This window comes from Ceratotherium simum, chromosome 25 (assembly GCF_057802395.1).
Source record: "Ceratotherium simum simum isolate JZ-2026a chromosome 25, ASM5780239v1, whole genome shotgun sequence".
Lineage (NCBI taxonomy): Eukaryota > Metazoa > Chordata > Mammalia > Perissodactyla > Rhinocerotidae > Ceratotherium > Ceratotherium simum.
The window spans coordinates 10,247,960-10,262,495 of record NC_141924.1 but is presented as its reverse complement, the minus strand read 5'-3'; the positions used below and the strand labels follow the sequence as shown (position 1 = coordinate 10,262,495).

Below are 14,536 nucleotides of genomic sequence, written 5' to 3'. Positions count from 1 at the left end.
GTGAATCTGTAAATCAGACCCGTGATGTACTTTTGGTTCGGCATTTTAGAAATGGAAAAGCCTTGGTAAAATGTTTAAATTCGGAAGTGATTTGATTGCACTTTTAATGTATATGCAGATTTTCATCATCGTTTCTGTCTTGCAAATAAATGAAGCTGCGAGTAATTGGAAATTTGATCTTTAGAAAGAGGCTTTTAAAAAACACAGACCTCTCCCTGCCCCCTTAAATCTGCTGCAAAAATTTGCATAAATATAAATGGGTTTGCATTTTTTCGGCTGCTAAGGCCGACAAAGGATCTGGGAGTTGGCAAGCACTACCACGGAAAGCCTTTTTTTTTTTTTTTTTAAATAGGTAGGCCATCCTTCCTAGAGAGATGTAAAACCTAAAATAAGACCCGATACATTTTAAACATTAGGCGGGGGGGCGGGGGGGAGAGGAACACCAGAAGGTTTGGGGTTTGTAGATTCCCTTGCTTGAAAACCTCCCGAGCAATGTGTGGATCACCCCTCTCGTCCCTGCGCGCGCTCATTTGCACTGGGTCTCTGTGTGTGTTCTCAAAGGTGCAGCCAGATGCGCTTTTATTTTGATCGTGGTTTGAACCGAATGGTAAGACTGTCTTGTAAACATGGTGTTTTACACATATAAGCAGCTATTCACCCCGATTAGGAATTATTTCTTTATCAGTGTCTCCCTGTAGATTGGCCTTCTCCCTTTCTCACGGTTTACAATTTTTGTTTAATTTTATGCAGATGAACTGGGCTTTTCAGCACAAATTCAGCGTTTGTGTGCGTGGCTGCCAGTTTTGGCCATGTATCCATTGTGAAGTGGTCATTCAGGGTCACACAAATAAGCAGCTTGCGTGTATGTATGTTCCCCTGGAACTGTGCAGTGCCCTGAAGTGAAATTCCATTACTCCTAATGCAGGGTTCTAGAAAGCCTGGGAGCAGGGAGGGAAGAAAGCTGAAAACTTGCTTTCTCAGAGCCACCTCCCCCTATCATTGTGAGAGTGTGATGTAATGCTTCTCGGTCTGGTGGGCTGAAAGGATTGTAGTTTGTGATGTGGCGGGTCAATTGCCCCCACCCCTGAGTAAATTACCCCACCCCCCTCAGCACATCCTTGGCTCTGAGAGGCGTTGTTTTCTTTTCTTTTTTTTTCCCCCTAATTTGTATCCTGATTTATGCCGTGGCATATTGGCATGAGAAGGAGACTGTTCTTCTAAATCTGTTACAAAGTATAGTTTAGAAAAGGCATTTAAAATATGCAAATGACTCGAATTGTCATATCCTCATCATTAAATATGTAGACTTGGATTAAAGCTAATTAAAGATAAATGGAATAATTTTGATTAGAAAGGAGCAGTGTTTTTTTTGTTGTTTCCCTTTTAATTAATCTAATTATAAGATGCTTGCTGGGCCTGAAAGTGTTAAAAAAATAGAAAAAATGCTGGACTATTTTGAAAATTTGACAGTCTGGAAGAGGGTGTCTAGTGCTTTCAAAAGCTTTATTCACTGTTAAAATGGATTGGCCTCTTGTGCTGAAAATGGCCTGTTTCTTTGGGCCAATTGTGTGTAGATGAAGGGACTTTCACGCTAATTTAACCAAAAGACTTTCCATTTGAATACATAAAGATAATTAAAGTCCTCTGTCTCTAAAGAGTGAGTATTTAATTATTTTTCTAAAATTAATGTTATTATATTAGTAATGGAAATAAGTAGAGAAGTGATGGTTTAAATTCAGTGTCAATTTTTTGGTGATAATAAGTTCAGCTTTCATGTAAGAGGGATTGGAAACATTACGTTAAAGAGGTAGTCTGGAACAAATTTGTCTCTAAAAATATTTTTACATCTTGAATTTAAAGGAAAAGATATAGAAATTACCATAGTGATGGGGGTGTTGCTTGTGGTGGACCTGAGGAAAATTAGATAGAGCTCTGATTTTTGTTGTTGTTTTTTCTGAAAATGAAAGCACGTATTTGGGGCTTTACTTGTTAGATGCTTCATTTTACGCCCATTTCCTACGTTGGCTTTACAGAAGAAGAGGGAGAAAAATCTAGGCTTTCCATGTTTTGCCATTAGCTTGTTTTTATGGACTGTGTAAACATGTGAATAGCAGGTTAATTCAGTTTGCAGAGCAGAGGAACCAGGAGCAGGGTCCCTGCTCTCTTAGGCAAGGAGAATGATATCATGAACATTAGCAGAATACCATCCGATTCTTTGAAACATTTTTATAAATATTCTTTTCTCCTAGCCAGGTTGGGAAGTGAGGTAAATAAGACGTGGTTTCACGTATGTTAGCGTTATGGCTCTGGTGAGTTTCAGAAGCTCAGCTGCCATTTTGGATCTAAGTTCCTGCAGAGCCAATCCTATGGCACACCAAAACTATGGTGATTCACAAGCAAATAAAAATGAGTAATAAATCAAGTGTGCAGATGGATAGTATTTAATTTGTGCCTTTTGTTGCAGTTTTCTTTCTATTGGTTGTGTGAAATGAAGCTTTAAAAACTTACAGATGTGACTGATGTTATGAAGAGCAAAACCTAGGGATATTATAACTTACAGGTTGTAGTTTTACTTTTTAAAATGAGACAGGGTATGCAGAGGAAGTTTCTTACTGGAGAAAATGAATATAATCCTTGCTAATGCCTCCCCTCCCCCATATATTTCCTCATGCCGGGTCTACTTGTGATGTTATAGTATTGTCATTATTCACAACATTTTCTACTCTGTCTCAGAAAGAAATGTCACAGATTCATCATTAAGATTTTACTGAAACATCACAAAAATTGATAGTGCTTATCTGTCAGGAGTGGTATCTTATTCTTAAAGTGTTTTGCAGTCCTTCCATCTGGGTGCCAGAAAGGAAGCATTGGCATCTTTGATATATGGTAGAAACTCAACTCTCTTGTTCTGCTTTGAATGGCCATTTGTTATTCTCTATCGCCACGAAGACAGTCCTTTAAAAATAAACTTCTGAAAATCGAAGCAGAGACTTCTGAGGCTTTTCCAGCTCTTCAACTCTACAAGAGACACTGAGGGGCCGGCCCGGTGGCGCAAGCAGTTAGGTGCGCCTACTCCGCAGTGGTGGCCCAGGGTTCGCTGGTTCGGAACCCCGGGCGCGCACCGACGCACCACTTGTCAAGCCATGCTGTGGCGGCATCCCATATAAAGTGAAGGAAGATGGGCATAGATGTTAGCCCAGGGCCAGTCTTCCTCAGTAAGGAAGAGGAGGATTGGCAGATGTTAGCTCAGGGCCCAACTTCCTCACAAAAAAAAAAAAAAAAAAGACACTGAAAGAGTGATATGTGATGATGAGACCTTCAGGTTCTGCAGAGCAGGTGGAGCAGATAACAGTAGTAAGGGGTGGGCCTCGCCCTACCCAACTGCCCTGTGACTGAAAAGTTTTGGAGAAATTTAATTTTTATAACTCGGTATAATCATTGACCTTCTGCATTGGCAACACAGATGAGTGTACTTTGTCCCCACCGTCAGGGAGTACCAACCTAGCAAGGGAGATACTCAGGTAAAGAGGTCATCACCACTTGGTGCTGTGTGTGCAATAGTTAGAACAAGTACCTGGTACAGAAATATCCTGCGCATTAGGAGAACCCTTACTTAAAGAAGCCAAATAATTACTCCTTATCAATTTTAGTCATCATTTGGATATTAGATTTTCTTTAAGTGGAACTTGTGATTTAAAGATGAGGTTTCTCACCGTTGGTTAGGGAGAGGGCAGCATATGCTGATTGTTTCCTAGGACAGTATTGTTCATGGATTTACACTAATCCCACTTCCCTCACCTGCTTCTTGTGATTAAGATTGGTGGTGGGGTGGGGTGGGGTGAAGTGAAGCCACTTGGCCTGAAAAGGGATTTAACCCATGACACTGACATTTTAACATGTTCTCCTTTCTTCCTTCCTTCATATATTCATTCAGCAATCATTTACTATGCCCTGGTGTGTGTCAGGTGCTATTGTAGGTGCTGGGAGATCTAAGAATTAATTTGCTCAGCCCATTGCCCTGAACAGCCACTTGGTTCATGTGGAAATAGTCACCATCTGGTGACTATCTAACCTACTGCTTTGGGTTATGACTAGGATAATGCTATAGTTCCTTTCACCTGATGGTCTCTTTGTGATAATCAGGGAATGAATGGTAATTTTTGCTTCTGGTAGTTCTAGAGACTTCCATTTAAAGTTTGACAAGACAATCACTTAATCCATTTTCTTTAGCCCTGCAAAAGTATCTCCTCAAAATTATCTTTTAAATTATCTGTGGGAACCTTGCAACCGAAGTCACCTCCCTGGTCACTCTATCACATCCCTCAGTTTTACTTTTTTAATACCCTGTAATTGTATCACCATCGGAAATTACATTATTTGTGTATGGGTACATCACTCCCCACAACACCATAAGCTTTGAGGAGAGCAGGCTTTGTTTTGCTCATTGCTCAATCCCCAGCATCTAGAGCAGGGCTTAGCAGGAGTAAATGCTCAATAAAAATGTAGTTGAGTTAGACCTGAGTGTAAGGTCACCAGGACCAGCTGTGTGACAGTAGCCCCTGTTTCTTCATCAGTAAACTGGGGATCGTACATTGTTGTAAAGCATAGAGGAAACGCTGTACGGAAGGGCCAGCACCTAGTCTTGTTGCTTAGTGAGTGTTTCCTTCCTCTTTGCTCTATCTCCCTTTGTTAAATAAACCAGAGAGGCTTTTATGGCCCCGCAGATGCCTCCATTCTTTCTCCTGGCTGCCAGGATCATGAAGCGGGTGCCCTGGTGGCACTGAGCTTCAGCCTGGACGAGGACAGGAGCAGCACTGAGCCTTTCCTTTTTGTTCAGGTCCCTACATTGCTATGGTCTGACGTCATCTCATGTTCTCCAGTTTCCTTCAGGCTCTGCCTCTGTGATGTATCCACATTTGCGTGGCTGCTTTTCATACATTCTGTGTTTTGCATCAAAAAGTTCTCAACATTTGGAAATGAATTGGTCTTAGAGTTTGTAAGACAAAGGGGAACATAAAATACAACAGTTTTTCCTTCATTTTGATGATTCTGAGCCTCCACGTGTAAATTTTATTTAACCAAACTATTAATAGTTTTGACTCAAAAGACAGATAAAAATAAAAATTTAGGTCAATTGCGCACTTTATACAATGCTGTTGAATTAATATAGGTGACATAGAAATGGCTTTCATTCATTGGCCTTGGGATTTGTTTAGTAAAAAAACCAGAAAATTACTGTCCATTTACTCGTTCATTCAGCAAATAAATATTGAGTACCTAATACATGCCAGATATGGGGATAAGTGCCAGCACAGGAGTAGTATGAAGATTTTCTCCAGGCGTCATTGCTGAAGTTAGAAAGAATATAAATTCCAGGAGGCTGGTCAGTGCTCAGGTGTTGGGTGATTACAAAGGAGGGACACTCAACCCAAATATAGGGACCAGCTTGTGTGAGGGCCCTTGGGCTAAGGAGGACATTGGCGTATTTGGAGAATTGCATATAGAGTACTCGGACATGGTTGGAGTGTGATATATGTAAGAGAAGAGATGATCTGGGAAATGGGAAGTGAAGCTGAAAGGGTAAACACTGGCCAGATGCAGAAGAGTCTGTAAGCCATGTTTGGAATCTTTATCTCGAGAACAATTAAAGAGTTTTCAGCAGGAATATCACCTGTTCAGATTAGATTTTTAAAAGATGACTCTAGTTGCCCTGTTAAGGGCAACTCTAGTTGCTGGAGGGTTAAGTATAAGGCCAGATAGTATTGCAGTAATCCCAGGTAATGGTGGCCTGAACTGACAGTGGAGTTGGGAAGAAGTGGATAAATCCAGAAACATTTAGGAAGAAGATTTCACAGGACCTGATGACTGCCTATGAGAAGGCGAGGGTTGGGGAAATTAAAGATGACACCTCGTCTCTGGCCTAGGCTGCTGGTGGGATGGTGGTACATTCACCGAGTTAGGGTCCATTTATACGAGAGATAGTTGTGGGGTTGGGATAATGAATTCAGTTTTGGAGTTAGTCTAATCTTGGGACATCCAAATGAAGGTCTGGAGTAACTAGATATCTGGCTAGAGATAAAGATATGAGAATCATCAGTAGTCCCAAGTTGACTAAGATTTTCCTTTTTCAGTTGATTTCTTTGGTAAGATGTCCAAAGATGGCAATGTGCAGGGCAAGGTGCTGTTGGATGGCGTTAAGGGGACACTATTTTATAAAGGAGATAAGCTCACATACTCCCATTACTATAGTGGTTGCCATTAGGAATACAAAAGGAGTTTGAGGGAGGAGAAAAACTAATTTTAGCTAGGTTGATCAGAGAAGGCTTTATGAGGGCTTTGTATTTGAACTCAGCCTTAAAGATTGGGCAAAACTGAAGAGTAGACCTAGAGGGCAGGGCATTCTGGCTGGAGGGTTAGTTATGTTCAGGGAGGATTAGTGGGAGGTTGGATGTGTACAGGAGAGCAGGAACGTCTGCTCTCAGTAGTTTGGATTGCCATGATAGATAGTGAAGACCTGTTGAAAGTCTGATAGCAATGTGATCAAAGTCGTATTTTGAGAATACTAACACGGAAGTGGGGCAGAGGAGGACTGAGGGGGTAGGGAGGACTGAGGGGAGAATTTAGAGTCAGGGAGGCAACAGTTAGGAGGCTGTGGCAAAAAGGATGTTATGAAAGGACCTGCTATAAGACTGTGGCAGTGGGGCCAGAAGGGGGACGAAGGACTCCAGGTTTTCAAGATGAATGATGAGAATCTTCAGGGCCGGCCCCGTGGCTTAGCGGTTAAGTGCGCACGCTCCACTGCTGGCGGCCCGGGTTCGGATCCTGGGCGCGCACCGACGCACCACTTCTCCGGCCATGCTGAGGCCATGTCCCACATAGAGCAACTAGAAGAATGTGCAGCTATGACATGCAACTGTCTACTGGGGCTTTGGGGGGAAAATAAATAAATAAATAAAATCTTTAAAAAAAAAAAAAAAGAATCTTCAACAGAAATGAAGATGAGGAATTCCAGGTCAGACATATGGAGTTTAAGAAGTTGGTGGGGGCTTGCAGATGGAACTGTTTAGTAGGCAGCTGGTAATGTGGAGCTGAAGCTTGAGAAGGAGGTCAGAAGTGGAGATAACGAATTGGAAGTCATCCACATAAAAGTGATAGTTGAAGCTAAGAGAGTGGATGATGTCACCATGGAAGTGTAGAGAATGGAAAAGAGAACTGAGAATGGGGCCTTGGGGACAGGAAGAGAAAGAGGACCTGGGAAAGGATTAAAAGAAAGGTGGTTGTGTAGGACAGTCAGTAGTAGTTACTGAAGATAAGGTAAGGACTTCTCCATCTCAGATGTGATCAGCAGGCTTTGATGCTGCACAGGAAGAACAGTATTTGGTTATGGCAATGTTCCCAAACCTGGTGTTGGGAGGTGTACCAGTGGGAAAGGTTTGGGAATCATTAGGTTACATCAGCACCATCCAGTAGAAATAGAATACAAGCCACATGTGTTATTTTACATTTTCCAGAAGTCACATTAAAAATGTAAAAAGAAACAGGTGAAATTAATTTTAATAATATATAATTTATTTAACCCAATATGTGCAAAATATTGTCAATTCAACATATAATTGATTAAAAAATATTAATGAGATATTTCATATTCTTTTTTTTCACACTAAGTCTTTGAAATCTGGTATGTATTTTATACTTTCAACATATTTCAGTTTGAACGTGAAATTTTCATTGGAAATGCTTGATCTGTATTTAGATTTCATAAAATTTACAGTTGAAAAAATATATTCACATACCCAAGTTTTTCCAGACCTACAAAAGTTTTCCAGTGATGGAAATGTGTCAATTTTAAATTAATTAAACTCAAATACAATTGAAAATTCAGTTTCTCAGTTGCACTGGCCTCATTACAAGTGGACACTCGCCATGTGTGGCTGCTGTATTGGACAGCGCAGGGTTATGCAAAGTAACATGGGTTATCTTACAGCTAATGTGCACTTTGAAAATAGCCAAAGCGATTCAAAGCATTCTTACCATCACAAAGCATTTCACAGGATTGGTGTTTCTTAGAACATTTGTTGGCTTACGCTAACGGAATTTGTAGAATTGGGAAGGATGAAATCCTAATTTTGCACGTGAGATGAACTTTTTATGTAAGTGCACAGATTCCAAAAATTAAAACAGGAATTAAAAAATTGTTTTGGCTAAAGTCAGTGGGAAGATACATTGGTAGACGTTCTTAACCATAGCAATCGTGTCATATTTTAGAAATGCTAGGTGCAGAGACTTATATTTACGAAGAGATTCAGTTAGAGTGGTGGGAGCACTCCTGCCCCCTTTTTGACCTTTCTGAACTCTGGAGTCAGTGAGATGGTGGTTCCAGATTGGGTAGGTATGAAATTAGGATTCAGGTGTTCTCAGAAGCTTTCAGTCAGCAGTCCCAGCCTTATAGTGTGGGTGGATGTGTATGAGAGAGAAAAGGGGTGCCAAAGAGCTAATTATTTTGTACTTGTATCTTATTTCTTTTTGGCGATAAGCAGGCTGTTTGGCCTGAGACTGTTACACTCATTTTGTATTTCTTGCCATCCTGGGCCAGTATAATATTTACCAAATATGAGTGGTTTATATAAAGCAAGTTTGAAGATTTTTATTTAATCATCTCATTGGTTTAGACTGCTTTGTAGTTACTAATTAGACTTTCGTAGTAATAACCAGTAAAGATAGAAATGATCCTGAATTGTGCTTCGATGCAAACCTTGTTTACACTAAAGAATAAGCATTGGTCTTTGGTCGCTGCACAATTTCATTTCAGCGGACATGGAGGAGCTTCTTTTTCTATAAAGTGCCCTGTAAGAGTTTGGGGTGTCAGCTATTCTGTGAAGTCCTTTTTTTTTCAGTCAATATGGAAATTAACCCCTTACATTTTTGTTTCCTGTTAGAAGTGCATTTTGGTTATCTATTTATGCTGCTTTAAAAACCAGACTGTATAGTGGTGGGCTTAAGTAATGCCCTTTAATGCCTTAATAAGGCCAGAGACCTAACAGAGGATCCCTTGCCCCCCTCCCAGGAGCCCAGAGCAGCGAGTCTTGTCTCTCTCGGTGCCATTGTTTCTTTTACTCCTTTGCTTACAGAAAATAATTGCTGTTCTTTTTATGCCAAGAAATTCTGTTTATAAGCTGAAGTTAGATTATTGGGTGGCTTAGAACAGTGGTTTTTAAACTTTTTGATTAGATGTACAGTAAGAAACACAATTTGCTTTGAGACTGTACATATGTGAATATGTACATTGAAGGAAAAGTGTTTACTTTCTGATACTGTGTGTAATGTATTCTGAAATATTTGATTCGAGTCCATTTTGTAAAACAAAACAAAACAAAACAAAAACAGAAACAGCTGATCCTGATCGGCTAAATTGATTGGATGATCCACTAAGTGTTGTCTCACTGAGGTTTGAAGAAGTTTTAAGGAACCACTCATGGGTCGCCATATTCCAGGATATGATCCCTACTTTTGCTGGTCTCAAGAATCAAATTTACCAGTCCAGTCAGTTATCACACCAACCAAATTCATAAGCAATTTTTTTTTTTTAAGATTTTATTTATTCCCCCCCCCAAAGCCCCAGTAGATAGTTGTATGTGATAGCTGCACATCCTTCCAGTTGTTCCATGTGGGACGCGGCCTCAGCATGGCCGGAGAAGCAGTGCGTCGGTGCGCGCCCGGGATCGGAACCCGGGCCGCCAGCAGCAGAGCGCACAAACCCAACCGCTAAGCCATGGGGCTGGCCCCATAAGCAATTTTTAAAAATGTTAATTTGTTACTTCAACATGTAGGAGACAGATGTTTTTGACCAGGATGTTGTCCTCCCTGTCCAGAGCATTCCATTCGGATCAAAAGGACTTGGCCATCCATACTGAGCAATGGACATACCTCTCTGTTTTTCCTCCAGATTTTGGAGAAACTTAAGTAGAAAACACTCTTTTACCAGATTATGTATTCTCTTGGAAAAGCCCCACAGAAAACACTGCCATACTGTCTTTTGGCGGGGGCTTCCTGCCCCTTTTCCCACTTTCATGAAGACGCAGCTCCACTGTTAACACATTCTGTTTTCAGACACACTTCACTACATTAGTTCAGCATTTCCCACTGTTTGTTGGGGTACTGTTAGGTTTGCCTGCAAAAAAAAAAAAAAAAGATTCTCTTCCTGATTAAGCTGAATTAAACTGATATTTGCTTACTACTGGACTTAAATGTGCACAGGGAATCTTAAGTGATACGTATATGTAAAATCTTAAGGTACCAGGTTTTTGTTTTTTGTTTTTTAGGCACAATTTGGGGAAATGCATGATTAGCTTTCCATTTCAATTATTCCTTTCTAAAACTGCATCCTAGTCAAGCAAGCTGGATTTGGCTGTTTCCCAAGTCTCTTCAGACACTTTTACATGATGGTTCCCAGACTTGGGCTTCAGGAAACTGTGCCATTGCAAAAGCAATATTGGGATCCAACCTGTGTTACCAGTTTTAAATTTGCCAAGTAAAGGCATTTAAAAAAAACCACCATTTATTATCATCATTTCAAAGAAAAAAACATTTTAACAAAAAAGTAGATGGACAGTCTCAGAATAGGAGACATCTCATTAAGTTGAACATAGCTTTATGAAAACCATTACATAGGGAATATAGATGAGCACAGGTACTAAAGTTCAGCGTTTGGGAACCACCTCCTAATTACAGACCATCTCTTAGCATGTATGACAATTAACTATGTGCTTGCTGGGTTTTATTAGCCTCACTCATGGGAATAAACCTTCCTTCATTCTTATTTACTGGCTACAGTGATGATGGTTTCATTGACTCACACTTTTAAAAAAATTACTTGGTTCTCTCTGAATATACTGTAAGCAGGTAACCATTCTACTTTTATGTAAGAAAAAGAGTAGAAAGAAGCCAACTCTGTTAGGTGCTGAGCAGTCAGTCATAGAATGTAGAATTACAGTCAAAACCTATAGCAAAGTTGATCTGATTTAATGAGGTATATAGTCATGGTGATTATGTGAAGGTGGCACATAGGTCACAGAACTAAATGTATTACTCATGTATGTTTTTGCCAGCCTATTGGCTCCTTATGAGTTATGAGTAATGGCCATGGCAGATTTTCTGTCATGTTATATGCATTTTTATGTCCACCATCCCACTGCCACATTTTAAATGACAAAGACCTTAAATCTGGCAACCCCACATCAAATGTTGCCTCTGTCTCTCTCCAGGGAGAGAAAGTACTTCGTGGATGCACTTTACTCCTTTAATCAAGGGGAGCAGGGCAGCAGCTCGCTGGCCTGCCCTAGCTATGATAATGTTATCAGCCAGTGTGGGAGTGGCAGCCTCAGCAAGGGCTTTGACTCTTCATCACCAGAGTTCTGGGCCAGAGAGAGGAGGAGGGGAGAGGCTGGGTTAGCAGTCTAGGGCGTTGGGGAGCAGTAACATGCTGGGTAGACTTGAGTTTGAGCAGGATAGACTCTAGGTCCTGTGTACCTGGAAGAATTTGCTTATTACATAAGTATTTATATATCAGGCCCTGTATAGTGCTGGGAAGACAAAGATAAAAAGACCTGACTTTTATCTTTGGAACTCAACCAGCAATATAAACAGTCAGTGAGGCTGCTTGTAATAAAGATAGAAGCATGGTTGCCCAGGGATCCTAGAGGATGGAGAGAGAGGCCTAGGGGACTAGGGAAGTTTCCCCCAGAGAGGAAACATTGAGCTGGGTCTTAAAGGGTAATTCGAAGTTGCTCGGCGAAGAGAGTGGTGAGTACATCAGGGGTGATAAAGTGCAGTGGTTAAGAACTGAAGTTCTACAGTCAGGACAGCTGTGTCGTTAGGTCAGCCCAGTGTTAGGCAAGTCATATCTGTGCACCTCCGCTTTCTCACTGCTAAAACGGGGAATAATAATAGTACTCACCTCGAAGAATAGTTATGAGGATTAAATGAGAATTTGTTTAAAGTGTTTAGCGTATTGCTTGGAGTCAGTGTCAGCTACTGTTTTCATTATTTTTATTGTTAGCATTTCAGGCAGAAGAAATAGCATAAACAAAGGCAAGGAGTTAGGGAATGGGAGCGTCTGGGAAATGGTGAGATGTTAGTGGGACACACGCGTAGGCTGTCTGGAGGAGAATGGAAGGGTTGGTTGGGTTTTGTATTCTAAGAAATTTGAATATTATCTTGTAGAAAGCAGTTTAAAAAAATCAACTTGCTTCAATTGATCTTTATGTTGAGCATCTGATGGAAGGGAGAAATTGGGGCAGACCCAGTCAAAACAAGAGGACTGATTGGAGAATGTAAATTAGGTCAGTGACAGTAAAGATGGAAAGATTTTAGGGGCACTTCTGAAGTGAAATCAGAAAAAGGAGGAGGAGTTGTGGTTAAGCCGCAGGTTGGGTGAATGGGTGACGCCATGAGTTGGGATGGTAGTCAGTGGGTGGAGCAGGTGTTTTGCGTAAGGAGTAGCGTGAGGATAGGGGCAGAGAGGCTGTGGTTTTGCTTTGGACATGTACTGTAACTTGGCAGGTGGAAATAAGGGTCTGGAGCTCAAGAGAGAAGTAGTTTGGGAGCCATCAATTTACATAGAGATGGTCATCAGGCCATGGAGTGACAGTGCTCCCTTAGCAGATGATCAGAGGAGTGGTATGAAAACAGGAAAAAGGGTGGTACAAGAGAAAGCCAGACAGGAAGGAGTTTAGGGAAGTAAGGATAGTCCTCAGGGCTGGTGCCCCAGGGACTCAGCTGGGATAAGCCCAGAATGTGGGATGTTAGGTTTGGCCTTGAGGAGCTCAGGGCATCAGGTCCACAGGTCTCATTGAGGCCCCAGCAGCGCCAGCCCATTGCTCATCCTGCTTGCCTCTGTGTCACATTGGGAAGTCTCTCCGTGGGTTTTTGAGTCTCTTTCTGTCACCACAGTGAGTAGCTCTAGGACAGGAACTAGTTGTGCTCACCTCTGTGACCCTAACTCCTGACACACACACAGTGAGTGCTCAGTGAGCATATGTTGAATCAAGGATGACTTGAATTAACTCAACAAATATTTATTGAGTGCCTTATGTGTTCCAGGAGCTTATGCTAGTCTTTAGGGATAAAGCATGAGCAAAATAGATACAAATCCCTCCTGTTGTGGGACTTACATTCTAAAGCATGAATCGGAAGGCTAAGGGGAAGGAACAGTAGAGAGGTAATAACCATTGAAGGTACAAGCAAGAGCTCTCTGTCTTAGTGATCTGTGAACTAAGCCTGGCACTCAGTACAGTTAGTTGACTAGAACGTGGGAGAAAGGTTCGAAGAAGAGAGCTGAGGTGTGGGAAGAGATTGGCTGCATAGGTGACAGGTAGGCCTTGGAGAGGGAAGAGTAAATTTGGAAGTGGAGAGAAGGCTGTTTGAGGGAGTTTCCCTGGGAGACATTCACTTCTGAATGCGAAGCATTCCTCTCTGTAAAATAGGAGATGACTTAGTGGAAAAGAGAGCCTTAAGAAAGATAAAACGGGGCCAGCCTGGTGGCGTGTTGGTTAAGTTCGTGTGCTCCGTTTAGGCGGCCTGGGGTTCACAGGTTTGGATCCCGGGCGCAGACCTAAGCCCCGCTTATCTAGCCATGCCGTGGTGACGTCCCATGTATAAAGTAGAGGAAGATGGGCACAGATGTTAGCCTAGGGCCAATCTTCCTCAGCAAAAAGAGGAAGATTGGTAACAGATGTTAGCTCAGGGCTCATCTTCCTCACAAAAAAAAAAGAAAGAAGAAAGGTAAAACATTTGGAAGAGGCTCCCCCACCCCCAAAGAGGGAAAAAAAGGAAAAAAAGAAAAAAACTACGAAAAGAGCCATCTACCAGCTCTAAGGACTCAGCTGAGAGAGGAAATCCTTTATTTGTAACTGCAGTGACCTGCAAGCTGTTTCCAGCAAGTCAAGGTGAAGAGCGCAGGTAGCTGGGGTTCGTCTGAGGCTGAGTGAGGACTGGCCTAGATAGGTAGTGTGGGATGACCAGGGGGTGAAGTCTTTGAGGAATGCTGGTGAATGTTTGCAAGAATCCAGGCTGGGTTGGGAATAAGAGAAAACCAGGGTCAGGCAAATGACCTGAAAGAAGAGGGAAAGAAAGGTCTGGGTTGGAGGAGGTGAGAACTTATATAGTAAAAGGGAAAGGTAATATTACTTCCTGTGTGCTTCCTATAATGAATGACAGGCACGCTGTTCTCAGTGCTTTACGTATGTTAACTCATGTAATCTTCATGAAGACCCTATATGCTGACTGCAGAGAGGTTAAGTGTCTTGCCCGGGGTTACACAGGTGGGAGATGACCCACACAGCCTTGGTGGCTGAATTTGTGCCTGACTGCTATACTCTGCTGCCTCAGGGAGCTTCTCCCAGGCCAAGTAGCTTTGTGATAGCTTCCAGACATTACTGGGCCCCCCTTCCTTCTAGGAGAGATATTTGGGGTGGCATGGAAGGGAGGTAGGGACTGTCCCCTTCTCTTTTATTTTATTTATTTATTAAGATTTTATTTA

At 41.7% G+C, this 14,536-nt stretch overlaps 1 protein-coding gene across 4 annotated transcripts in view; it reads left to right on the top strand.

The window, feature by feature from the left end:
• Positions 1–14,536, top strand: part of TNRC6B (trinucleotide repeat containing adaptor 6B) — a 179,731-nt gene that overhangs the window by 57,283 nt on the left and 107,912 nt on the right. The gene's annotated exons all lie outside the window — the stretch shown is intronic.